At 37.1% G+C, this 26,544-nt stretch overlaps 1 protein-coding gene across 2 annotated transcripts in view; it reads left to right on the forward strand.

Annotated features, from left to right (window-relative positions):
• LOC120769706 (tyrosine-protein phosphatase Lar) overlaps positions 1 to 26,544 on the forward strand; it is a 940,463-nt gene that overhangs the window by 129,253 nt on the left and 784,666 nt on the right. For both annotated transcript variants that reach the window (XM_040096840.1, XM_040096841.1), the window contains exon 2: positions 4,158 to 4,192. The gene's annotated coding sequence lies outside the window, so the exon portion shown is untranslated. The remainder of the gene's footprint in view (positions 1 to 4,157; positions 4,193 to 26,544) is intronic.

A 26,544-nucleotide genomic window follows, 5' to 3' on the forward strand; every position in this document is an offset into this window, starting at 1 on the left:
TAAATATCGTACTGTTTTTTTAACTTATCATTCAAATATTGATAACCTCTTTTAGAATTGACATTATAATGTTTCTAGAATCTCTAAAAATCTTTAGAAAATTAAATTCTAAACATTATTTCCTCTTCTTATCTATAAATTGCAATTCCATGAGGCTACAAAGTTTGACAAATTCACTAATAGCCGCAAAGTTTAGTCAACAAGGGCACTGAAAAAAATTAGAAAACTTAAAAACATATATTGTGACGATTTTTTCGACAAATTTTTTACCTTGTAACTCACTCTTGAGTTCGAACACTAGTTGAAACAGTTTAATATTTATTACTCGTTAATCGAGTTCACAATTCGAACCTCAACATAGTGGGCCAACGGACCATCTACTGCATCGTCATCGATTGGGGAATTGGGTTCGTCATCTCAAGTTGTTACACTTTCACTGCTGTTCAGCAGGCTGGAGATGTGCTTCCTCCATAACTTCAGTATGGTGTGAACATTAGCCACTAGATCACCACTTTGGGTTTTACAAGAGTAAGCTCCGGGCCTTCCGTGGGTCGCCGTATCTTTTCGTAAAAGTTTCGACCATTACCTCTGTGTCTTTTCTTGTCTGCATATGTGTTTCCCTTTTCAACTCTCCGTATCTATCCCACCCGGCACGTCTTGTGGTCGCCGCAGTATTGCGAAGTAAGAAGTCTCCTACCACTGCGACACCACAGTCTATACCGTACCAGCTGTTTTTTTCGCCCTTTACGAAAACCAATGACTTCGAAGGTGTACGTAAGGTACTTGAAAGGCCGTCGCACAGTTCCGTTCTACCGAGTTGCCGATGAATACTATCAGAGAGCAGGAATGCAAGTCGAGTATAAAACGTTTCGCTGTCGATTGTGATAGTAGCTTCTCGACGTCGTACCTTCCATTTGTTTTTCCTTGGGCAGCGGTGATGTCAGCCTTTATCTTTACGACGATATTAACCAGCTGAGCATGAACATCTTCACAATTTAGGGAGCGGACATTCCAGATGCATGCCTAGTCCTGATTACATTTGCAGTGGTCGTCATCAAAAGTGGGATCTTTTACCGGAGGTTGTTTTGGTTCTTTTTTATTGGGTTTGGTTTCTACGCGGCGGATCCCAAACCCAGCGAACAACCTCGCTAGGCGAGTAGTACAGAGTTTTACAAACACTTATGTAGCGAGCCGGTTGTTTTAAGACCGACACCCGCTCGCAGTACGGGATCTTTAACCTCAAGTAAAGTAAAGAAAAAAAATCTCTTAAAACAGTAGAAATTCTCGTCAAAAATTTATTTTCCTTTACTTACACTTTTTAATTTTATTAAAAAATATAATTTTCCATTATAATTTATTTCGGCTTTCTGATATTACCACCATAATTTAACTTTTAAAAAAAAAAAAAACATGACATTTACTTTTTGAAGATAATTTCATTTAAAACGACCGTGGCTGCGGTCTTTAGGTGGTCCATTCGAAAGTCCATGAAGTAAACTTTTTCTGTGCTATCGGAATATTTTGATCGACAAATTTTGTTCAGCGATGAGGCTCATTTCTGGTTGAATGGCTACGTAAATAAGCAAAATTGCCGCATTTGGGGTGAAGAGCAACCAGAAGCCGTTCAAGAACTGCCCATGCATCCCGAAAATGCACTGTTTGGTGTGGTTTGTACGCTGGTGGAATCATTGGACCGTATTTTTTCAAAGATGCTGTTGGACGCAACGTTACGGTGAATGGCGATCGCTATCGTTCGATGCTAACAAACTTTTGTTGCCAAAAATGGAAGAACTGAACTTGGTTGACATGTGGCTTTCAACAAGATGGCGCTACATGCCACACAGCTCGCGATTCTATGGCCATTTTGAGGGAAAACTTCGAGAAACAATTCATCTCAAGAAATGGACCCGTAAGTTGGCCACCAAGATCATGCGATTTAACGCCTTTAGACTATTTTTTGTGGGGCTACGTCAAGTCTAAAGTCTACAGAAATAAGCCAGCAACTATTCCAGCTTTGGAAGACAACATTTCCGAAGAAATTCGGGCTATTCCGGCCGAAATGCTCGAAAAAGCTGCCCAAAATTGGACTTTCCGAATGGACCACCTAAGACGCAGCCGCGGTCAACATTTAAAAATGAAATTATCTTCAAAAAGTAAATGTCATGAACCAATCTAACGTTTCAAATAAAGAACCGATGAGATTTTGTAATTGATTATGTGAGCACGTGAAAACAAAGCGCTTAAGTTGAGAATAATTCCCAAATGCTACATTCTTTACGTTTCGTTAGCATTTTGTTTGCTTATGCCTACCGCGTCACTTATTGCCTTGGAGCGTAGAAGACCAAAGGTATATGTATGTAGGTATAGTGGAATTGAAATATATTAAGGTAGATAGGTATATGCAGCCAAATGCTGAGCATGCGCAAGTGGCGTTACTTGCCTTCGTTACCTTTTTTATATTTTTTTGTTTGTCTTTTTTTTACATCAGGTTTCTGCTCTCCACAGTTATGTGTAAATACCCGTACATATTCAATTTCTCTACATTTTACTTACTTTGCCGACTGCTTTAATTTTACTCTCAGCTGTCCGCCGCTAGGCAATATTAAATGAATTAAGGCATATACCCATATGTACATATGTATGTACATATGTTTGCATATATTTATGTTTTTACTTTCAGTCACGCTTGCGGTATTTACTTGTGTTATGTCAAGACAGTAATGACAGATTATTTTTAATAAGGGATGTCAATTTGTGTTGGCATTACAACTGATATTTTTAATTAATTTGTACACTGGCCTCACTGGCAGACATGCATATACATATGTACATAAATATATATGTATACCAAATATGTATGTATGTATAGTACATTGCAAAATTTAATAAATTTACTTAAAATTCTGTGGATATATATTTCCATATATTAAATATAAGTGCTTCTACATACTTATATCTATTGATACATATGTATATACTTATAAATACAAATATATTAGGGCCAGTAAAAAAATGTAAGGTTAAATGAACTTTTCAATTCTTTTAAATATACAAATGCCCTCCTATATATAGTATATATGTATACATATATACAAAGTTTGGGGCCAATTGCAGATTCCAAGTGTAGCTAGGTCTTTTCCACCTGGTTTTTCCAACAGAGTGGAGGTCTTCCTCTTCATCTTTTTCCAACACTGCATCGAATACTCTCAGAGCAGGAGTGTTTTCATCTATCCGGACGACATGACCTAGCCAGCATAGCCGTACAGCTCATCGTTCCATCGACTGCGGTATTCGCCGTTGCCAAAGCGCAAAGGACAATAAATCTTCTGTAGAACCTTTTTCTCGAGAACTCGTAACGCGGACTCATCAGATGTTGTCATCGTTCGCGGCATAAAGGCAGCTCCTTTTCGTGCTGTCAAAAGCAACTTTGAAATTGACGAAGAGAGGATGTCTGTCAATGCTATTTTCACGCGTCTTTTCCAATATTTGGCGCATGGTGAAAATCCGGTCGATAGTAGATTTTCCAAGTCTAAAACCACACTGATAAGATCCAATCTGTTTGTAGATTTTCTAGGTCTAAAACCACACTGATAAGATCCAATCGATTTGTTGACGGTGAACTTCAGTCTTTCACACAATATGCTCGTTAGACCTTTATATGCGATTTTAAGGAGGCTTATGCTTATTCCACGATAGTTGGCGGATATTGTGGGATCTCTATTTTTGTAGATTTGGCAGAGCACACTTAAATTCCAATCGTTTCAAAATCTTCGTCTTCGTCATCAGCGTACCGAAGGACAGCTTGATAATTTTGTCAGCTCTTCACATTTTTAATTCCTCTAGTTGTTTCAGTGTCAGCATACAAAACTCGCCCAATTGGACTTAGGCGGATTTTCATTCTTAAAAGGATGCTAATTTGTTCGGCGTTATAACTATGTCTCTATGTAGATAAGACTATAGAGAATTTTTCCGAATTCTAACGAAACTTAAAGCATTTCTCACGTCAATTACTTTCGTTAGAGTTCTTAATTGAAACAAAAGAGAGTAAAAAAAGCTGAAGTTATACGTTTGTAGATTTTTTAAACTTTTCAATAAAGATCTTATTTAGTCTAGTAATAAAAAAATCATTAAAATTTATAATTTTTTTTTAATTTCAGGATTGTCGCAGTTCTTGTGGTGGATTCGCATAAAGGTAAATTTTACTTAAACAACTTTGATCTATCATTAATTTTGGTAGACTTAGCGTGATTTTAATTGTTTCCTTGTAAGGAGTTTCCCTTGAAATATTTTGGTAATTGCAATAACCAGATCCAGATTACTTTATTTCTGACTTGTCTTTTATGGTACGCAAGCTTAAAAATAATAATTATCTGGCAGCATATCGCTGGTAACAATCAGCTGTTGCTAATGTAAACAAACTTGGAAACACTTCATTCAACATTTTATATATTTTAAATTAAACTCAAAATTGTTTAATATGCATAGCCAATAATTTAAAGCAAGAGAATTAATTAAAAAATATATATAACTTTGTGTATAAGTTGAACTTCCATAACTCGAACTCTTGAATTGGCAAAAGAAATCAAATTTCCTTACATAACTCGAGGTTTCTCTAACTTCAAGTTTTCTTGTGGATTATGGTGACTCGTGTTGAAGAAGTTCATTAGGTCATACCTTTACAAATAACATATTACAATTTTAAATCTGTAACTCACATATTTTCTGAGTTACAGCCTTTTAAGGCCGCTTAGTTCAATAAGCTCAGTCAGTTCATCTTTAAACACGTTTTTCTCGAAACAAGATTTTTCATAATTGCTTGAGAGACTCGGAGGCATATGATCGCATCGCTAAAATTTTTTTCTGTATATAATTTTCGAAACAAGGACCCATCGGTTATATGATCTGATGAAATGCTTATATAAACTGATTAAACTAATTCTGGCTGGTCACAATTTCGGGAAAAATCTGACTTTTTTGTTAAATGCTCCCACAAAATCGCTGTCATACTTTAGTTTTGTCACTTATTTGTATATTTTCCTAAATTTATCCAAGGTTCAAATATCATTATTTTTTATTTTAAGAAAAAGAAATCCAAAAAATTTTTCATTTATATCTCAGTGAATCATACAAAGCGAGCGCTAATTCTGCGCTTGTCTATAAAAAGTTAAATAATTCGAACTTATTTTCAGCCATGTGGCAACGCTATCAAGCGGTTAAGAAATGTTTTCATTTATAACGAGAATTTACCAACAAGAGAAAATTTAATTGAACAGAACACTTTACACTGAACACTGTAACATTTGCTTTACAATTAACTACAAAATAATTGCAGCACAAAAATTCCTCATATCCAATAGTAAAATAATATTGAATGTTTTATATGCCAAACATTTATTTACGCACAGCTGGTTAAACCAACCGTACGCAACAGTTTGAGAGCTAATGTAGGCTTCTAACAAGCGCTGTATAAACAATACGCAACATGTATTCATCTCACTCGCACACACGTTTGCCTGCTTTGAAAACAACCACCACTAAATGTCACAGCAAACAGATAAGGGCAAAGAATTCCCAACTACTGTCTGTTTTTTCAGTTGACAAGCGCGTTGTGAATTTTTGTGTAGTTTTCGTTTATTCTCCGTTCAAATTTCGCGTTTTCAATCAAATAACGCCATTAAAATTGGGTAAAATTATCGCAAGTGAAAATTCAATGTGAAATATAATCGTTAACGTAAGAAAATCGTGAGAAACAACGCACGTGGGCGTTAAAAACAAGAAAATCCAGTGTGGCTGATTGGAGTGAGGCGGCTTTTCCAATTGGTAACGTCCCCACTGGCGGTGCGTGTTTGTGCATGTGTGTGCAGGCGAGCGCCTGTTTTTGACAGCTAACAAAAATCGATTTGTTTACATGTGAATTATAAAGAATTTGTAGCATTTTAATTACAGCAAAAGCGATTTGAAGAAAATTTGCAGCTTTGCAAGTGCACAAAAGCGCATAGATGTGTAGCGTTAAAGAAAATTTCGGTAAATAACGGCGCTTAACCGGCGTATTGTGTTGTTTTTGTATCGTGGCTGCTGACCCCAGCCGGCACAGCGGAGCCACTTGCGACGCTGACTGTGACTGCGCCGTCGACGTCGACTGTGTTTGCTTGTGTAAATAGCTCGCGTTTGGCCAAAATTGCAGTTATATTCAGTGAATGCAGTTAAATTCTGCGATTGCAGTGTATTTTGCAAGAATATCAGTGCAATACATTATAGGAGCAGCTAGCTTAGTGTTAAAAAAAAAACGAATTTCAACTCGCAATTTGTTGCGTTGACGCCTTTGGCCAGCAACAAAACAAAATTTACCTGGTGTGTGGCAGTAAAGTGTGGTGCGAGTAGTGCGTGGGTGGGTGTATTGCCGCCAGCAAGCAGCACACGTTGGTACAGATGTACATAATCTTGTGCAAGCTAAAATGCTGAATATAGTATCGAATAGGCAATTTAATAAAACCAGTTTGATAAAGTATCGCTCGGCAGCGAATTTTGTGTTCTCAGCTTGTGCCACTGCGCCCCGTTTAGTGTGTTAAATACATACTTACATTAAATCTGTGGTTTATCAAATGAAAACAAAAACACCACCGTAAGTGTAGCGCGCGTTTTGTGTAAAATTGTTTCATTTGAATCGCAGCCCCCACTTTACATATGTACTTAGCGTGTATGTATGTATTACTTATGGCAGGCATAAAGCCTCAGTGTTAACATTTTTGGTGGATTATGCTTTGTGTTGTTTCAACGTCGGCTGTGTTCTACGTGCGTTGCAGCAATATATTTTGATTATTAAAAAGGTATGTATGTACGTGCCCACATGTGTGTGTAATAATACTTTGGTGGCATAAATCTGTTTCAACATAACAATATAATAGTTCTTAAATTTAATACCCCGTAAGCTACCTACCTATAAAAAATTGGAACAGCTACATATGTCTAGTGCCATTAAAAGCAAGCAACCCTTTAATTGATGGCAGTGCAGCCGTTCTTCGTGTAAATCTAAGCATGTTATCTTATCAGTTTTTAAATAATTCAACTGCTTGGTAAAGTGTGTGCCACTAACAATAATTAATAAAAACGACCATATAGTTTGTATATTAATATTTATAGCAAATATGTGTGTTTACGCGTTATAAAAGATTGCTTCGAAATTATGTTATAAGTAAATCAACATTTTATTATATTAAAATATTTATTAAAAACATGAAATATATCTGACGACAACAACAAATAAAAGCTAAAACAAAGAGCGTTAACTTCGGCAGCACAAATCTAATACCCTTCACAGGTTAATCAGGTTAATTTCTTATGGTCGCCCGATATCCAAATCCAAATCCAAAATATGAGCAGCTTCTTGGCGAGAAATAGATGTGTGCACAATTTTAAATCAATATCTCAAAAATGGTATAGGTATATTTCGTGTATATACAAACGGACGAACCAGCGGACATGGTTAAGTTCAATGAGCTCTGACATTTACTTCTGGATTTTGCAAATTTCGTGGCAACTTACCGTATATCTTCATCCACTGAATTTAATTATCACATATTAATATCGGTTGTGGATGTGTTTGTTTATGCAATATAAAATACTAAAATCTAACGAAAGCGGTCTTAACATAACCAGGGAACTAAAATTTTTTTATACTCTCGCAACAAAGTTGCTAAGGAGAGTGTTATATGTAGTTTTGTTCACATAACGGTTGTTTGTAAGTCCTAAAACTAAAAGAGTCAGATATAGGGTTATATATACCAAAGTGATCAGGGTGACGAGTAGAGTTGAAATCCGGATGTCTGTCTGTACGTCCGTCCGCCTGTTCGTCCGCCCGTGCAAGCTGTAACTTGAGTAAAAATTGAGACATTATGATGAAACTTGGTACACGTATTTCTTGGCTCCATAAGAAGGTTAAGTTCGAAGATTGGCAAAATCGGCCCACTGCCACGCCCACAAAATGGCGGAAACCGAAAACCTATAAAGTGTCATAACTAAGCCATAAATAAAGATATTAAAGTGAAATTTGGCACAAAGGATCGCATTAGGGAGGGGCATATTTGGACGTAATTTTTGGAAAAGTGGGCGTGTGCCCCGCCCCTACTAAGTTTTTTGTACATATCTCGGAAACTACTATATATACATACATATATATATGTCAACCAAACTCTATAGAGTCGTTTCCTTCAGGCATTTCCATATACAGTTCAAAAATGGAAGAAATCGGATAATAACCACGCCCACCTCCCATACAAAGGTTATGTTCAAAATCACTAAAAGTGCGTTAACCGACAAACAAAAAACGTCAGAAACACTAAATTTTACGGGAAAAATGGCAGAAGGAAGCTGCACCCAGGATTTTTTTTAAAAATTGAAAACGGGCGTGGCGTCGCCCACTTATGTACCAAAAACCATATCTCAGGAACTACTCCAACGATTTCAATGAAATTCGGTATATAATATTTTCTTAACACCCTGATGACATGTACGAAATATGGGTGAAATCGGTTCACAACCACGCCTTCTTCCAATATAACGCTGTTTTGAATTCCATCTGATGCCTTCCCTGTATAATATATATGTATTAGGAACCAATGATGATAGCGGAACAAAACTTTTCAAAAATACGGTATTTGAAAAATATGTAAATGACGGATAATGAAATCTCGATTATCACTTTATCATGCGAGAGTATAAAATGTTCGATGACACCCGAACTTAGCCCTTCCTTACTTGTTTTTTCTTTTGAATTTTTATTATTAAAAATTATAAAAAATATATTTATCTCACGATAGCATCAAATTCCGGCTAATATTATAAATGTCACAAAAATTATAATTATATAATCCACAGATAAAAATATGTCAGTATATTTTGCAGTGTAAAGAAATAATAATCTGTCATTACACTACGTTCTATTAATAATTTTTGCAATTTATGCAAATGATATGTGATACAGTTCTAATTGACATGTTGCCCTTGCAAATTCGTACGTGCTTAAATATACATACGTTCATACATATGTAGTTTTGTGCCACCAAATATTATCTAAATTTAAATCAAACATAATATTCATAACTAACCGCATTGGTTAGATTTAAATTATAAAATCGACCACACAATTAAAATCAATTTCATTCAGTGCCGCAAAATATCACTTGCATTAAATACATTTTCCATTTTTACTGCACTTCAATTACATATTCGTGGTTAGATTTCGGTGCACCGTCTAAAAATGAAAAATTTACAGCTATTGAAAAATGATGAAAACTATTAAATTACCTTAGATATAAATTGGTTGGAAATATGAAATTTGCATACAAATGTGTTCAACATTTTTTTCGCATATTTCTTGTTGCTCAATTCATGTTTCTATTTGTTTTAGAAAAAAATAACGCCGCTAATTATGCAAACAGATAATACTCACAGAGAAGTAAAAATTTGGACTTTTTTTGGTGATATTAATTGGTAATGTAGCAGTCAAGTTTGATGGAATTAATTTTTCTTTAATTTTTAAACTTTATAAATTGGTTAAAAACTTTATCCGCGTGAAAAGTGGATTAAAGTTTAAAATATTAATTCCAACAAAATACCATAATTTTTTGTCACTAATGCAACGTTTCAGTGAAGAGAATTGTGTCTAGTAGACTAGCTCATTCGTAGTTCAGCTAAGTTGTTGATGAAAGAGTGTATGGAGTCCGCCAAGGCACTTAGTGAGTTTGATCGTTTCTGAAACGAATTTCTATATTCTCATAGGGATTTTGAAAATAAATATATTCATAGTGATCGCTTCTGTGATTTAAATTGTAAATAGTATATTGTTGAGTTTCGGGTTGGATCTATCAGAAGCACTTTTCTCTTACTTGCCTGCAGAGAACTGTAAAATTTTACATTTGTCATTTTCATCTGGTTGCTTTCGGCACTTCAAAATATTATGTTCCAAATGCAGAATTTCCTGATTCCAGAGTTTTTTGCAATTGATTGATTTATACACTGAACAAAATATATTTGTACCACCGCCAAGGAAACGACGGAGACTTTGTATAAAGTATATACCTTTATTAGTAACCAGCTTGACAAGTGGATTTAGTTGTTGTTGTAGCGGCCGAATTTTGTCGATTTGACAGTCCTTGGCCTGATAAAAAATCCGGGTCCGTTTCGGTCACGTAAACCCGACTTTCGTAGGGTGGATTTAGTCAAGTCCGTCTGTCTGTTCTTTCGTCTGTATGTACACAAGCTAGCTGTTGTAGCGAGTACCAAAAGCATGTTTAAGAGAAAGTGCAAAAATCAACTGTCTTCTATGTCACTTAGCGGTAGGTTCAGGAAAAAAACTGTTTTGACGGTGTCGGACCAAATGGAGAGAGGTGTTCAGTGAGTGGGCTTAGCGGGGGACTCCTTGTACGCAAGATATATATTTTGTATGTCGGCCACTATTCTGGATAGGTAGGAGTTTAATATGCGACAGTATCCAGAAAGAAGTTGTGCTATATTCTCTCTTATTTCATATAACAACTCGAGCTCACGGTCTGCGATGGGTGGTACTTCGACTACAAAGACGAATCTAAAAACCTTTCCAACAGAAATTGCTAGGAGAAGATTGAATTTAGTTGCTCAACCGGCAGCAAGCGGGATATTTTCGTTCGACGGCGGATATCAAGAGACATCCTGTGATATTCCACTCTGCGTTATTCTGACTTGTCTGTATCGTCTTCATTCTGCTGCATTCGATTGATTGCTTTCTAAGTCACCAGCAACATTTCTTTGTACTTTCGCTAAGAGCTGCAGGGTACGAGTTAAATACCTCTTAGGGGCTGCATGCGGAGTAGAGAGTACAGTCTATCAAACGTCACACTCCAAATTTTGTAGTTGTTCACTGTCGTAATTTAACGCTATCGACAAAAATGTTGAAGTCGAGTCTATATTCCTTCGTCTAGGTGGTGAATGTAGTCGCCATGAATTTAGCATTTGAGAGTTTTAGAAAGGTCAGGGAGACCGACGTACGTGGTGGTAGAACTTCTCTCTGGTGGAAGAAGAAGTTTCGAGATGTAGAAGTTAAACCATAGCGGTGAGAGGTGTCCACGTTGTGAAACTCCCTGTTTTATTCTTTTCAGATTGGGCTTTTTACCTCGAAATACTACGGATGATTGACGTCCATTCAAATTTAATGTCCATTTATGGTCCATTCCTTCAAGTTCTAGTATGGAAAGCTTCTTAGTTTATAGAATTTAAATTTTTTCAAATATCTATACTAGAATACCTCCTTCAGAAGCGATACAAATCTGTTTACTGGTATCCTCCAAATCATCTTCTACACACATCAAAAATAAATCTCCCTTTGGCCAAGTAAATTCAAATCCCATAAAGAAACATCTACTAATGAGCCCTCGTCTGCCACGAGCGTTATTTGCATAAATTACAGTTACCCTTGTAAGTTGGCAAATAAAAACTGATTGCACGTAATAAACTAATGAACCATCATCTTTATTATTTTTCCAAATAAACCCTTTTCGTGGAAGCCAAGCATAAACGATAAGAATTTGCCACAACAATTAGTTGCACAAATCAATTGAGCGCAAAATCGAAATGCGATGAAAATGTAAACATCATTAAGCACACACACACATACACAGATACGTACAAGTGTACCATAAACGTAAGAATTTAATTTGTGAAAAGGATATCAAGTAACAAGAAGCAGCAACATAATAAATATGTAAGAGTGGCAAAAGACAAATAACAATACCCATAACAAATATGTGCATGCATATGTGTGTGTGTGTATCTGTGCACAACAATACTATGAACTGGAAAATAAGAAAGAGTACACGCACAACAAACCAGTGTCCGAAGACGAGGCGACTGAATTAAAATGCGGCAACTCATCGTACAACTGTGCACTTTTCCCCAGCAAATTGGGTTCAATTTTTGTTGTTATTGTTGTTTTTTGTTGCACTGGCTAGTCCTTTTCTTGGATGGCTTTGTTTTTTTTTTACTTTTCCTTCTGACCATTGACGAAGTTCCGTTCTGGTAATTGCAAGCAAGTGAGGAAAGATGAGACGTTGCAGACAGGAGATCCTTTTTTTCACCACTTTCATATGTATGTATGTATATACATACATAACGTAGTTTTGTTTGCTATCAGGTGCCGAGTGAGGAGTTTAAAGCTTTAATTTTTTCCTTTTTTGTGTAAAAAGTGTGTTTTTTGTTGGAGTCTACTTGACGGAGGTAACTTAGAATGCAAGTCTGATTCAATTTTTCATAAGAATCATGTAAATTTCGATGCATTTTTTTTTATTTTCAAGGATTGATGACTACAAAGCTCATACACATTGCTCTCAAATTGCTAATTCTTGTCATCAGCAATTTTTGAAATCCAACATTTCTCCTTTAATGGTGTAGCAATACAGCGCCAATCGTTTCTTCCTTTAGCAATACAGCGCCAATCGTTTCTTCTTTTAGCAATTTGGCGCCAATTTTAGATACCAAGTGTTGCCAGGTTCTTATTCAACAGACCCGGAGGTCTTCCTTTACCTCTGCTTCCCGGCGAGTAATCCGGCGAATACTCTAAGAGCTGGAGGGTTTTGTCCATACGGACGGAAAGATCTAGCCATCGTAGCCGCTGTTTCTTGATTCGCTGAGCTGTGTCAATGTCATATAACTCGTACAGCCAATCGTTCCAAACAGATTTAATATTTTTAGTAATTATATAGGTCATATAAAGGATTGTTGTCCACAATTAGTGATGAGTCAATCTTATCTTCTTCTACTTACTTTTACTGGTTTAGACACTGCTAACATCGTAGTCCTTAATACGTTTGCTGTGGTCGTCATCAAAAGGGGGGTCTATCATCCAAGCCTGTTTTCTTTTTTTCATCATTGTGTTTTTACGTGGCGGGTCCCAAACCTAGCGCACAACCCTGTAGAGGGGATGTTTCGCCTTCTTGTCTTCAAAGGGATGTTTTTTTTTGCTACCCAGAGAATACTTGGCCTAAGACCGGAAGTCGTGAGCTGCATGTGCCATATGTAAAAGAATCGTTTCTGGCCACTCCCAAGGGAATGACACTCAGAAAACATCCCTCACTTGCGTGAACTTCTACATATGACTCCACTCTCCAACCTTATAGGGCATACGAAGAGGCTATAAATATATTTATTCATTGTAGTTGTTCTTCTGGTTTTACTAAGTACTTATTTATACGTCTTGGCGTGAGATTTATCCGAATAACAGTATCATAGTAATGCTCTAATGAATAAAATTTCAAGTTTTGATCTTCGAATGTGTTAGGAATTGGTAACTGCTTGCAGAGTTCAGAACTGAGTCTCTACATTATTATTATCTATCATTATCGTTTTTCCTCGATCACTGGAGCTCCGAACAAATCATCTCTTTACAATCCTTCTTATTTCCCCTGACCGATGCTTTCCTATAGGCTGACTCTGTGGGAGTAGCTTCTTCCTTGTGGCCAACGTTAGATGACGTACTATATAGCTCTTTTCATGGGTCGACCGTTAGATGGCTTATATCACAACTAGCCTACATTTTCTACAAACAAGGTTTTATACAACCGCTACAATAACAACTCTTAGGCGACATACACCTTAGCCTTAATAAAAATGTCATTACTTTGGCGTATCTGAAATTAATGGTACATTTAGAATGAAGTTGTGGGGTCAGTCCTTAACCAGACATATAATGCATAAATCCGAATTAATTCTCTCTTTGTTAACTCGACTACTCGTATATCCATTTCTACGACAGCGAATGTACTTAACCCGAATGGACTCGGATGATCAGGCGAAGGGCTGTCAAATCGTTGGCATATCTTCAAATTACTTTAGGATTTTTATCTGTTGCTAACCAAAACCAACAACAACTCTACTATTGTGAGCCTTCCCTAGAACTTTCAATTAAGAAAATTACATAGCACTTTGTAATCACTTGAGACCCTCTATTGGTGCTCAACGTGGCCGGCTCCAGTAAGGTCTGATTCTCATAATGATATTGATAAAAAAATCGACAAAATTATTGTCTTTAATTTTAGTTACCAGACAAAAAATTTCGTAGGAAATATGTGGAAAAGAAGTTCCTACCGAAAGAATTCTACTAAACTAGGCTGTGAACTCCAAGAATTTTGTTTTTTTTCCAGAAGGAAGGTTATTTTCTACTGAAATAAATTATGGACTCGAGAAATTTGTTTCTTTTGCGTGGTAGGAATTGGTCGCAGAGAGAAAAGGATCTCTTCGCCGTGTTATGCCTGATTTGAGTAGAAGCTTTTACGATAATCTAACACTAATTGGCGCTGCCAACTTCCCTGCCGGGTTGATAAGGTCAAATAAGACCAATATAATCTACAATATCCCACCTTTGCATATTATCATGTAAGAGCTAGTCCTGTTGACCCATTTTAAAAGCTCTCAACCGAGCTCCCGAAACTCCTGGCACTATCGAACTCAGTGGTCTATCATTGCCCTTTTTCAAATAGTCCATTCGTTGATACTTCTCAGATCCGAAATAAGATTTTGGCAGTTCATAATAGATGATTGCCTGCTAATCCCACTGAACGCATAACAAAGAAGGTAAGAAGGTTTACCGTCAGTCCTGACCTGGCTCCGGTTTGCTCTGGCTAACCATTTTTTTTTTTTGACGTTGTCGTAGGTGACCCACCTTTCATAATCGGTAATCATCCACTTCAGGAATGGCTCGATTTTTTTGCGAATCAGAAAGATGCACAAAGGGCGATCCATTTCGAGGTTCCCTACCTTTTTCAAGAGAAAACATATGTTTGCTATCACTCGAAAAAACATTCTTTGGCATTCATGTTTTGAAGGTTATCGCTTTAAAATGTTAGCCGGGGCACGTCTCAGATGGTTCATCCGTTGAGTTCAATTTTCGATGACTCGTTCGAGCATTTCGGGTGGTAAATCGAAGCGGGAATGTCCGTTTAGACTTTAGACTTTACATATCCCCATAAAAAGAATTGCAACAGTGTAATATCACACGATCTTTGTGGCCAATCGACCTGCTCAAAACGTTAAATTGTCTGCTCAGCGAAGTGTTCTCTCAACAAATCCATTGATTGATGCGATGTGTTGGAAATGGCGCCGTCTTGTTGAAACTAAATGTCGCCGAGATCGCGAGTTTCAATTTCTGGCATGGAATAGTCGATTATCATGGCGCGATAACGGTCGCCATTGACGGTCACGTTCTCACCGGTATCATTTTTGAAGAAATATGGACCTCTGATTCCACAAATATGGCCACGAAACCAAACCGTTGTTTTTTCTTGTTAAACTGCGGCGCTTGAATCTCTTCAGGCATCGTCTGCTATATTTTCTCCCCAGCGTGCTGGAGAATGAATATTATCCATTAATGAATGCTGGGTCTGAAGAGACTGGGACGTTGATGATCTGTCGGTAAAGGATATTGAAAAAAGTATCTCTACTTTGATCATCTGTTAGAATACAACAGCCCAAAGCTTTGTCGTTCCCTTTTGACGTTAAATTTTTCATTCATCCAGGTTATGGTGTCAGCTCAAATATAGTACTCTGAGTACCAGGAATACGTGATACTATCCATTAGAGTTGAAATTTATTTTTATTTTATTTTTTTACACATTCGTACAGCAAGGGTTAAACAACAACGTTCCACTGAGACATTGTAGCGCATATTTGCAACATAGTAGCGCATACTTGCAACATTGTAGTTTCAACTTTTTAGTAATGTCATGCTAATTTCCATATCCCGTACAGAAATCAACTCAATTAGTTCATAGTCGTTTTTCCTCAGCTAATTTAGGACATTTCTTTAAAGTACACTAATTCATTTAAATTGCCAGCAAATTAGTCAAATGGCTGCATTGGCGCACTAGATTCCCTAAAGGTGGCTACAAATGTACAGACATATACAAATGTATGCATCAAAAGATAATACAAATGTTCTTTTTTTTACACATTTTTTACTCCATTAGAATAGTTACATACCCCACCCGCTACTTCCAGCGCCCGCCGACCTAAAGTTGCTTGCGCACTTTGACAGTCTAATCGAATGTGGGGCAAAACATTGTTTGTGGTCAGTTGTGTCTGACTGACTTGTACTCAAACATATGCGCATATTCAGCTACAATGTATTGCAGTTGTTATTGTTGTTGCTTTACAGTAGCAACATGCAAATTAATTGCTAACGCGCTTAGTGCCGTCAACGACCACAAACCAATCCACAACTACCCCGGCGAGGGAATGACAAGAGCAGCGAAAAGAAAAAGACTAGCTAAAAGCAACAACAAACACTACTGGTTGTGGGTGTTGATATTGTGTTTGTTGTTGTTGTTGTTGCAAATGTCATATAGTTGTCCAGCTGCGCTTGCGAACTGGCACGCATGTCGCTAATTTCTATTACTTAAGTCTCAACCATGGAGAGAGTCCAATACACTTTGTAGCAATTCATAAAAAAATAAAACAGAAAAGAAAAACCGTTAACTTTGGTTGCACCGAAGCTATAATACCACTCTCATGTACTATAATTCATGCCATATTTTGCGAATATGTATATCTTGTGAGATAAAAAAGTTTTCTAAACAAAGACTTGCGTTCGATCGTTTAGTTTGTATGGCAGCTATGCGCTGTAGTGGTCCGACCTGAACAATTTCTTCGGAGATTTTAGCAATGCTCTAGATAATAATCTGTGCCAAATTTTGTGACGATACCTTATCAAATAAGGAACCTTTCCATACAAGAACTAGAGTTTGATCGGTCAGTTTGTAAGACAGCTATATGCTATAGTGATCTGATCTGAAGAATTTCTTCGGAGATTGTAGCGATGCCTTAGATAATAATCTAAGCCAAATTTTGTGACGATACCTTATAAAATAAAGAACCTTTCCATACAAGGACTTAAGCTTGATCGTTCAGTTTATATAGCAGCTATATCCTGAAATGATCCGATATCAGCGGTTCCGACAAATGAGCAGCTTCTTGGTGAGCAAATGACGTGTGCAAAATTTCAGAACGATATCTCAAAAACTCTGCGACTAGCTCGCGTCTATACAGCCAGAGAGACGCACATGACTAAATCGACTCACTTTGTCAGGCTGATCCCTTTATATGTATGTACATATATATATAATTCATAGGGTCCGATTGTTACAAACTTCGTGACAAACTTTATATACTCTGTTCAGGGTATAAAAACGCTTACAACACCAACAAGCATTACGACTATTGCAAAGTACATGTAGACATGCCGAGTTAGCAACAGTTGCCAATTGATGGTGGCTTGTGGTGTAGCAGTGCGAGGTCTGTGCATAATGAAGCGCTCTGCTGTTGACAGCTCGATTAAGTGCTAGCAATTATACAGTTGTAACTTTAAATTTGTTAATTTTTTATTTTCTAAAATTCCGCTTTCCACACTTTGTTATGCTGCGTGTTGGGAAAAATGTTGTAAATATTTCTACAAATTGTTTACGCTCGTTAATTGTTGAGCGCTGAGCGTGCTGTACTGGTTTTGATGGATTGTTATATACATATGTATGTATATACCTATAGGGTTACTTATGTACTGTATTTGTAGGCAGTACAATATTATAATCTATAATAGTAAATATTCTATATGGAAGTGAACCCCTGAAGTGGTTTTCGTTAAGAAAATTTTATGCTCGACTAGAATCCGCATTCTTAAAATTTTTATCCCTAACGATTCAAAAGTTATGGAGTTTTCGATGAAAACATAATTTGGCATGTGTTTTTTATATTGTCAACTTTGAACGCTATCACTATATACATATGAATATATATATACATATAAAATGATATAAGAGCGCTACAAAAGTTTTTTAAATAAAACAAAATGATGCCATTATGGATGTATGGAACTTGATTTTCAACCAACAGGAGCACGCTTACAGAAGTCCTGACGCTGAAACCATTTTTCGACGGCTTCAAAGCATAAATCGGTCGATAATGATACGAATTTCATAATTTCCCACGGGAAATAGTCTAACGTTGTCAAATCGCATAGATCGATCGTCGCGGCCAATTGACTGGACCATTTCGTGAGATAACACGTTACCAAACTTGGTTTTCAATAAATCTATTGTGACATTCGCCGTGTGGCTTGTGGCACCGTCCTTTTGTAACCACATATTGTCCAAGTCCATATCATCCAATTTGGGCCAAAAATATGCGGTTATCGATGAGCGGTAGCGATTCCCATTCACAGTAACGTGCCGGTCTGGCTCATCACGGAAGAAGTACGGTCCAATGATGCCGCTTGCCCATAAATCGCAACAAACCGTAATTTTTTCGAGATGCAATGGTGACTCAGAGTACGTGTGGATTGCTGCCTGACCAATAACGCATACTTTACTTATTGACGAAGTCATTCAGCCAGAAATGAGCCTCATCGCTGAAAATGATTTGTTGATGTAAATATGGATAATTTTCAAGTTGTTGCTCAGCCCAATTCACGAACATACGACGATTCTGGTGGTCAAGCGGCTTCAGTCCTTACGTCAATTTGATCTTATATCCGGGATCTTTTCACAAAATTTGCCACAACGACGTCACAGAGATGTCCAACGCCTTCAAATAATTTCTATTCTATTCTAAGTCGAACTTCTGGATTAAACCGCGCCATAGCTTCTGTTTTCTCTACGAATGGCGGAGTAAATTTTATAAATAGTTTTAGTAAACGAATCCGCGGTTCGACATTACTAGTCGACGTAAGCCTTTTGTGATACCGCTAGGCTGAATACCGATATCGACTGCCAAAACTGGGTTGCAGGGTTTAAAAGGGATAATTTTTGCGTGGAAGACGAAAAACGTTATGGGCGACCAAGTGTCCTCTAGGCATTGGAATTTGTTTGACTCACCTAGTTTACATACTCCGGCCGCTAGATGTCGCAAAAGTGTGAGAAAACACCTGTGTGCACGGCAAAAACGACCATAGTGCATTTAAGAGGCCACGTTCCCTCCACATACTTTTTTAGCTGCAAAAAAAGTTGGCGTTGGTACCCGTTTTTTTTGATTTTTTGTTGATTGTTACACACTTTTTCATATAAGGTGTGTCTGTCCTCACTCGGGGTTCACACGGGTTCTTATTGGGCATTGGGCATTCAATAGACGTTCATGAGGTAATGTTAAAATAACTGACAGAAGTAAGTTGTTAAAGTTGGAGAGCAGTGACGTGAAAATATCTAGCCACTTTCTCCTCCATTGTCTAGCATTTGCAAACCGGAGGATCAAATATCTCGGCTGTTTTTCGTTAGCCGAACCAGGAGACATAGCTCAAATAGGAATTACAAGTAACATAACGGACCAGCATTCTAAGCTGTCCTAATGAGATCCCTGTTAGGATCGATCTCTTAACTTAATCCAACTTCACCGCAAAAAACTATCTCGCTGTAACCGCATTATATTTTCGTTTTCTATTGCCATGATCAGTTCTTGATGTTGAAAGACTTGATGTGTCAGATACACTAGAATCCGTATCGGGCATCGCTGTGGATATCCGCAATTTAATTTATATTATTTTGGATCCCAAAGCGTATTTCTCATACTGACTGAGCTGATGCCTATGAAGCCATATGGTCAAGTGTCATCCTTCAATATATATAGTAAGTGAGATTTTGGGAAGGTAATAGACCATTGTCATTAATTTTTATACCCTGAAGAGGTTTATTAAGTTTGTAACATCCAGAAGGAAACCTCGAATATCCTATAAAATACATATGTATCTAAATTACGCTGAGCTGTCGATTTAGCCATATACGTCTGTCTGTCTGTATATATTTTAAGAAATCGATTTGAAATTTTGTTCATGTTCTTTTTTCTCCAAGAAGCTCATTTGTTGGAAACACCGATATCACCGGAACGCTATAGCATATAGCTGTCATACAAACTGAACGATCGGATTCAAGTACTTGCATAGAAAACTCTTTCATTTGACGAGATATCTTCACGAAATTCGGCAAGGATTGTTGCCTAAGGAAATAATATAATCCCTGAAGAAATTGTTCCAATCGGATGACTATGGCATATACATAGCTGTCATACAAATTTAAAACTAATTGCGATTAAAAAAATATATAAATTTTACAAAATTCTTTATAGATTTCTTTGTTGTCTCACCGCCACTCTCCTTCACTCGAACTAACGAGCCAAGAAGTAATAAAAATTTCTAAGGACATACCAATGTTCTCAACCTTTTTGACAGCTGTCGACGATGCACCCGAAAAGTAGACTTAAAAGCCAAGAAGACATTTCTTTCGAAATTCATTTGCTTTGATACCGTTTAAACAAAAACAAAAAAACACAAACGGGTAAAAAATAAATTTTATCAGCACATTTCGTGCTACGCACCGCTATTTCCAATTCAATAATTACACGATTTGGCGACAAATGCACACGCAGTCATTTGTGCGCAAATGAAAATTGCAAATAAAATTCGTGCAAAAAGTCACCGACAAAATTGTCAATGATAAATACCCACAAAATACACTAAAATACCTAACGAGCAATAGGCAAGGGTAGTAGGGTAGTCGGGCGTTATAAATGTCAAGGCGCAAGGCGAAATCGTACGCAGGAATTACTTTATCTATGACATTGAACGACACACTGCCGTGAATATTTGAAATTTAAAAGGCAATCAGAAATTGCTCCGACCTAGACTACCAGCGAAAGCGAAGCGCCACATACTTACATACATGCATACATTTGTATATTACCCTCTAGCTGCATGCAGACAATAAAGCTGCGCCGTTACTTTGAGTTCGATATCAGTGCCACAATTATTTTGGCATCACCCCTAACCTTGACGCATGCAGCTGGCACACACTCGCACACACAAACATACACTGACACACGCACACACTGGCACGCACGTAGCGGCAGGCTTGTCAATAGATAGCGTAGCTAGGTTCATGCTGGCAGCTAGTCAAATGGTAATTTTTCGCATAGCCTTGTTGGTGAGCAGCTGTTAACTGCCGGCAAGGGAAATTGAATAAAAGAGGAAGAGCAGTAGATGATTACTTGCGGCGTTAGAATTTGTGCCTCTTCGCTGATAGTGGAATTTAAAGTGGAAAATTTGAAAATTTAAGCGCAATATTTGACAAAAATAAGAAATCATTAATTCTTAAAACATTAGATAAAAAATATAATATTCCATAGAAAAAGGGATAAATTAAAAAATAAAAATATAAAAACTAAATAAAATTATTAACTAAAAGTAATTAATCCCTTAAAAGATATGAAAAATTAAATAACTAGACCTGAGTAGATAATTAAAAAAAAAATGATACGTATACTATCATTTTTTTTTTTAATTATGATGATGAAGATGAAACCTATCGGAAATGAAACAGAAATGACAAACATTAAAATAAAATAATTTACGGGCGGTCTAAGGTTGGAAAAAGGAGGGGGGAGAGACGTTGTTGAATTTTTAAGGGTTAATAATGGCTTATCTCGATTACCAGCAAACCTACGACTCGTATAGAAAAAAGTTGTATCACAACGTTGTAGGTCATGAATAGGTCTATAGCCTTTATATATACATATACTTTTGTCACATAACCTCAAAGTTTATATGAAAAATTCGAATATCCAAGATTTTGTGTTTTTTATATCTCTCATGAACAGCATAAACAATAAACAAGTAAGGAAGGGCTAAGTTCGGGTGTCACCGAACATTTTATACTCTCGGATGATAAAGTGATAATCGAGATTTCATTATCCATCATTTACATATTTTTCAAATACCGTATTTGTGTAAAGTTTTATTCCGCTATCATCATTGGTTCCTAATGTATATACTCGTATTATACAGAAAAGGCATCAGATGGACTTCAAAATAGCGTTATATTGGAAGAAGGCGTGGTTGTGAACCGATTTCACCCATATTTGGTACATGTCATCAGGCTGTTAAGAAAATATTATATACCGAATTTCATTGAAATCGTTGGAGTAGTTCCTGAGATATGGTTTTTGGTACATAAGTGGGCGACGCCACGCCCATTTTCAATTTTTAAAAAAAGCCTGGGTGCAGCTTCCTTCTGCCATTTTTTTCCGTAAAATTTAGTGTTTCTGACGTTTTTTGTTTGTTCGGTTAACGCACTTTTAGTGATTTTGAACATAACCTTTGTATGGGAGGTGGGCGTGGTTATTATCCGATTTCTTCCATTTTTGAACTGTATATGGAAATGCCTGAAGAGAACGACTCTATAGAGTTTGGTTGACATAGCTATAGTAGTTTCCGAGATATGTACAAAAAACTTAGTAGGGGGCGGGGCCACGCCCACTTTACCAAAAAAATTGCGTCCAAATATGCCCCTCCCTAATGCGATCCTTTGTGCCAAATTTCACTTTAATATCTTTATTTGTGGGTTAGTTATGACACTTTATAGGTTTTCGATTTTCGCCATTTTGTGGGCGTGGCAGTGAGTCGATTTTGCCCATCTTCGAACTTAACCTTCTTATGGAGCCAGGAAATACGTGTACCAAGTTTCATCATGATATCTCAATTTTTGCTCAAGTTACAGCTTGCACGGACAGACGGACGGACAGACGGACGGACGGACAGACAGATATCCGGATTTCAACTCTACTCGTCACCCTGATCACTTTGGTATATATAACCCTATATCTGACTCTTTTAGTTTTAGGACTTACAAACAACCGTTATGTGAACAAAACTATAATACTCTCCTTAGCAACTTTGTTGCGAGAGTATAAAAACGTTAACTTCAGCTGCACCGAAGCTAATATACCCTTCACAGGTGCATTTCTTTTAAAAACTATGTGTTCAGTTTATATGGAAGCTATATGCTATAGTAATCCGATCCGAGAAAATTTTTTGGGAGATTATATTATTACCTTAAGCAATAATCCATATCAAATTTCGTAAAGATACCATGTCAAATGCGAAAGTTTTCCATACATGCCCTTGATTCCGATCGTTCGGTTTGCATGGCAGCTATATGATATAGTAAGCCGATCTAAACAAGTTGTTCGGAGATTACATTGTTGTCTTAGAAAATAATCTATACCAAATTTCGTGAATATATCTTGTCAAATGAAAAATTTTTTCATACAAGAACTTGATTCCGATCGTTCAGTTCGTATGGCAGCTATATGTTATAGTGGTCCGATATCGGCAGTTCCGACAAATGAGCAAATTCTTGAAGAGAAAATTACGTTTGCAAAATTTCAAAACGATATCTTAAAACCTGAAGGACTAGTTCGTATATATGTATACAGGCGGACGTACGGACAGACGGACGGACGGTCAGACAGACAGACGGACACGGAAAAATCGACTCAGCTCAACATACTGATCATTTATATATATACTTTATAGGGTCTCCGACGCTTCCTTCTGGGTGTTACAAACTTCGTGACAAACTTAATATACCCTGTTCAGGGTATAAAAACGAAAATTGTTAAAATAACGAAAATCATTATTTGTAAACATTGATTACCATATAATATGGTATCTGCAGGCTGCAGGCCGTTGCGGTCCGATTTAGATAATTTGTAAAGGAGCTATTTGTACAAAATTTTATTCCGCTAACGTCATTGGCTCTCGGTTTATATACTCTAAAATTGAAAGAAATAAATAAAGATATACTTAATCTGGTTATAATCCGATTTCGCCCATTTCCATAAAATGTTAGACACTAAATTTGGTTGGAAGTGGTTGAGTGAGACCTGAGATATAGGATTTCATGTAATGATAGGCGGTACCATGCCTATTGTCCTATTTTGACACCTGATCCTATGAAAAGCGCTTTCGGACTCTTAGTAGATAGATAGATAGAAAGTAAAATACAGGTTTTGCCATCCGACCTACGGTCTATTGTGTCCTCTCCTATATCATATATGACCACCAAGGTCCAACATTCTGAACAATTCCCCGAGCCTGCTGGACGTGACTGAGGTGATATGATCCCTGTCCACTTAGATGGAATTTAGGGCCTTGAGCATACTTCTGTAAATTGCTGAGCAATCCAAAATCAGGTGTTCCGTGGTTTGCTGTTCCATGTCGCAGAACCGACAGTTTGCGCAAGAGACTATGCCCATGTTGAACAAGTGTTTCCTGACAAATTCAGGGGAGGAGAGGCTGATCATTTCCTTAAACCTTGCAAGGTTGTATCCTCCCTGAAGTACCCTGGCATGGCGCAATCCTGCTGCCTATTGTCAATGCTGAGATCGTCTTTAGTGCCGCTTGACTATCGTTAAGTTTGGCGATACGCTGGTTGCGATGGAGATTGAGTTCTGCAAACTGATTTAAAGCAAAGGCTTTTGCTTTAAAGATGCTCTGAAAACGTCCCATTGGTATGGATAGCTTGGTTTGTGGTCTCGCAATGTCTCGTCCAATGTCTTTCGGTGTTTTGAGCCGTCAGTGTACCACTGGATAGTGCTGCCCCTTAGCAGCGTGTTGAGCTTGGAGTCATTCCACTCCGCCTTAGAGTAACTCTAAAATTCTTTGTAAAGTTAATGCTCTTTTTAACGCCGTCCCTACGAAGAAGGGTGTGTCTTATCCTAGGTCCTTGAAATGTTGAGACGATATTATCTTTCCTTTGCCGAAATCCTCTACTATCATTAGTTGAATAGTATGTTTTGTAACTTGTTTGATCACTAGATGTAGCGGTGAAGGCCTTGAAAAAATTTGATGTACCAAGTTTCATCAAGTTATCTTGCGATTGTTTTAAAACCTCCTAAACTCTATTTTTTACATTGTAATACTAAATCTGAAGACGCTTGTTTGAAACACATTTTAGTGAGTTTTCTTTTGCCATACAATCATACAAAGTTTTTTCAATAGAAAAAATGAAAAATATACTATGTTTTCCAATCTCTTCATTATTATATATTGTAATATAATATACTTATATCACGTCATCAGTGAACTGGAATTAAAATAAGGAATGCGCTAAGGTCTTCACGGTCCACTTTTACCCAGCTCTACCTCTTGTCCGGTGTTCAAACACTTAGTATTTTTCAATTTGGCTACTGGTTTCTTTGCGAAAAAGGCAAAAAGCTGGCAGCTAATTTAAAATTTTAATCAAAAGAAAGTTACCCTCTTCAATATAATTTCGCTCTTTCTATTTTTAACACGAACAAAATACAACATCCTTACAAAAGATGCAGCTTTTCTAATTTCCTGCATAGAACACTTAAAGCAACATCCTTCATTTAACTTGTTTCACATTTCTTATGAGTCAATGAAGAGTGTAGCGGAAATAAACGCATATACTCAAATCACTACACGTACGAAGTTATGACAGAGCTCATATAAGGTGCTTCACATATGGCATGATTTAGTGTATTAAGCTTGATACGCTAAAGTCGAATTCAAAGCTGGAAAGAGCATGTTAGAGAGTTTCTTTTAAGACTCTGAGTTCGATTCCACAATATTTCGTAGTTGAATCCAAAAAGTTATACATCAGCTACCAATATTATTCTAAAAGAGAGGAGAGATGTCCAGAAAACACAACCTCTGTTGAAGGTCTCGTAGTGCTCGACCACTTGATTTCACAGAGCTCAATCTGGCGCTTTTCGCTGACGAGGTCAGGTTGGAAGAAAACAATTTCGGTACGCGATTTCGAGGACCGATTTCTTTTAACTTCAAAATATAGTATGTAAGACCTCAAAGTCGCTCTGTGAATGTGCAAACATTTTTCGTTGGAGTCATTAAGCTTCTTAGTACCTTCGAAATAATCCATGACTTCCACCAGTGGCATTCAGAACTCATATACCTCGAACCAAAATCGGCCTGCTCTCATCAAAACACCCTTTATTTGTTCATCCAAACGTACACTTGCACATGTCCATCCAAATGAACAAGAACCCAACACAAAAGGAGACATACGAACTCATTTGTAAAGACTAACTGATAAAGGACGAAAGTTTGAAGAATGAAAACGTAAAAAAGTCGAGAAATAAATGGAAAACAACCAACGGCACATTAGGTTCTACATGTGTGCACATTCCAAAAGTAGCTTTTTGTACGAGCTGTATATAATGCCAGCGTAGGTTCACGGAGACACAAAATACAGTTACTTTGCAATGCTTATCTGTTGGTGAAATGACTCGACTACTTGAAATGCCAATAAATATTCCGAAAAAATTCACATGCGGCTGAGTGGCAGAGCTTCGCAGGAGCGTCGTCTTATCATTTTCGCGTTTGCAAATTTTTTTGTGTAGTTTTGCTGCGCCTAAGGGTATGCTTGTTTTAATAAACCAAATTTGCATATGAAATGCGACGAATAATTCTTTCTTTCTTTTATGTAAGCAGCTGTATTTTTTGTCCCGACGGGCATATTTATTAGACTTAGATGGACATATTGACAATTTTATGGGTATATCATTTTTGTTATTTTTATATATCATGCTTTTCGTTGATATTTCTTATAATTCGGTCTGTATGTTTATACTGCAAGTAGTCGCTTAGTTTTTGAGTTAACGATCTCAAATTTTGTAAACCTCGTTTTCTCCACAAGTAGCTGCTTATTTGAGGGAATCCTTGAT

Source organism: Bactrocera tryoni, chromosome 2 (genome assembly GCF_016617805.1).
Source record: "Bactrocera tryoni isolate S06 chromosome 2, CSIRO_BtryS06_freeze2, whole genome shotgun sequence".
In the NCBI taxonomy this organism is placed as follows: Eukaryota; Metazoa; Arthropoda; class Insecta; order Diptera; family Tephritidae; genus Bactrocera; species Bactrocera tryoni.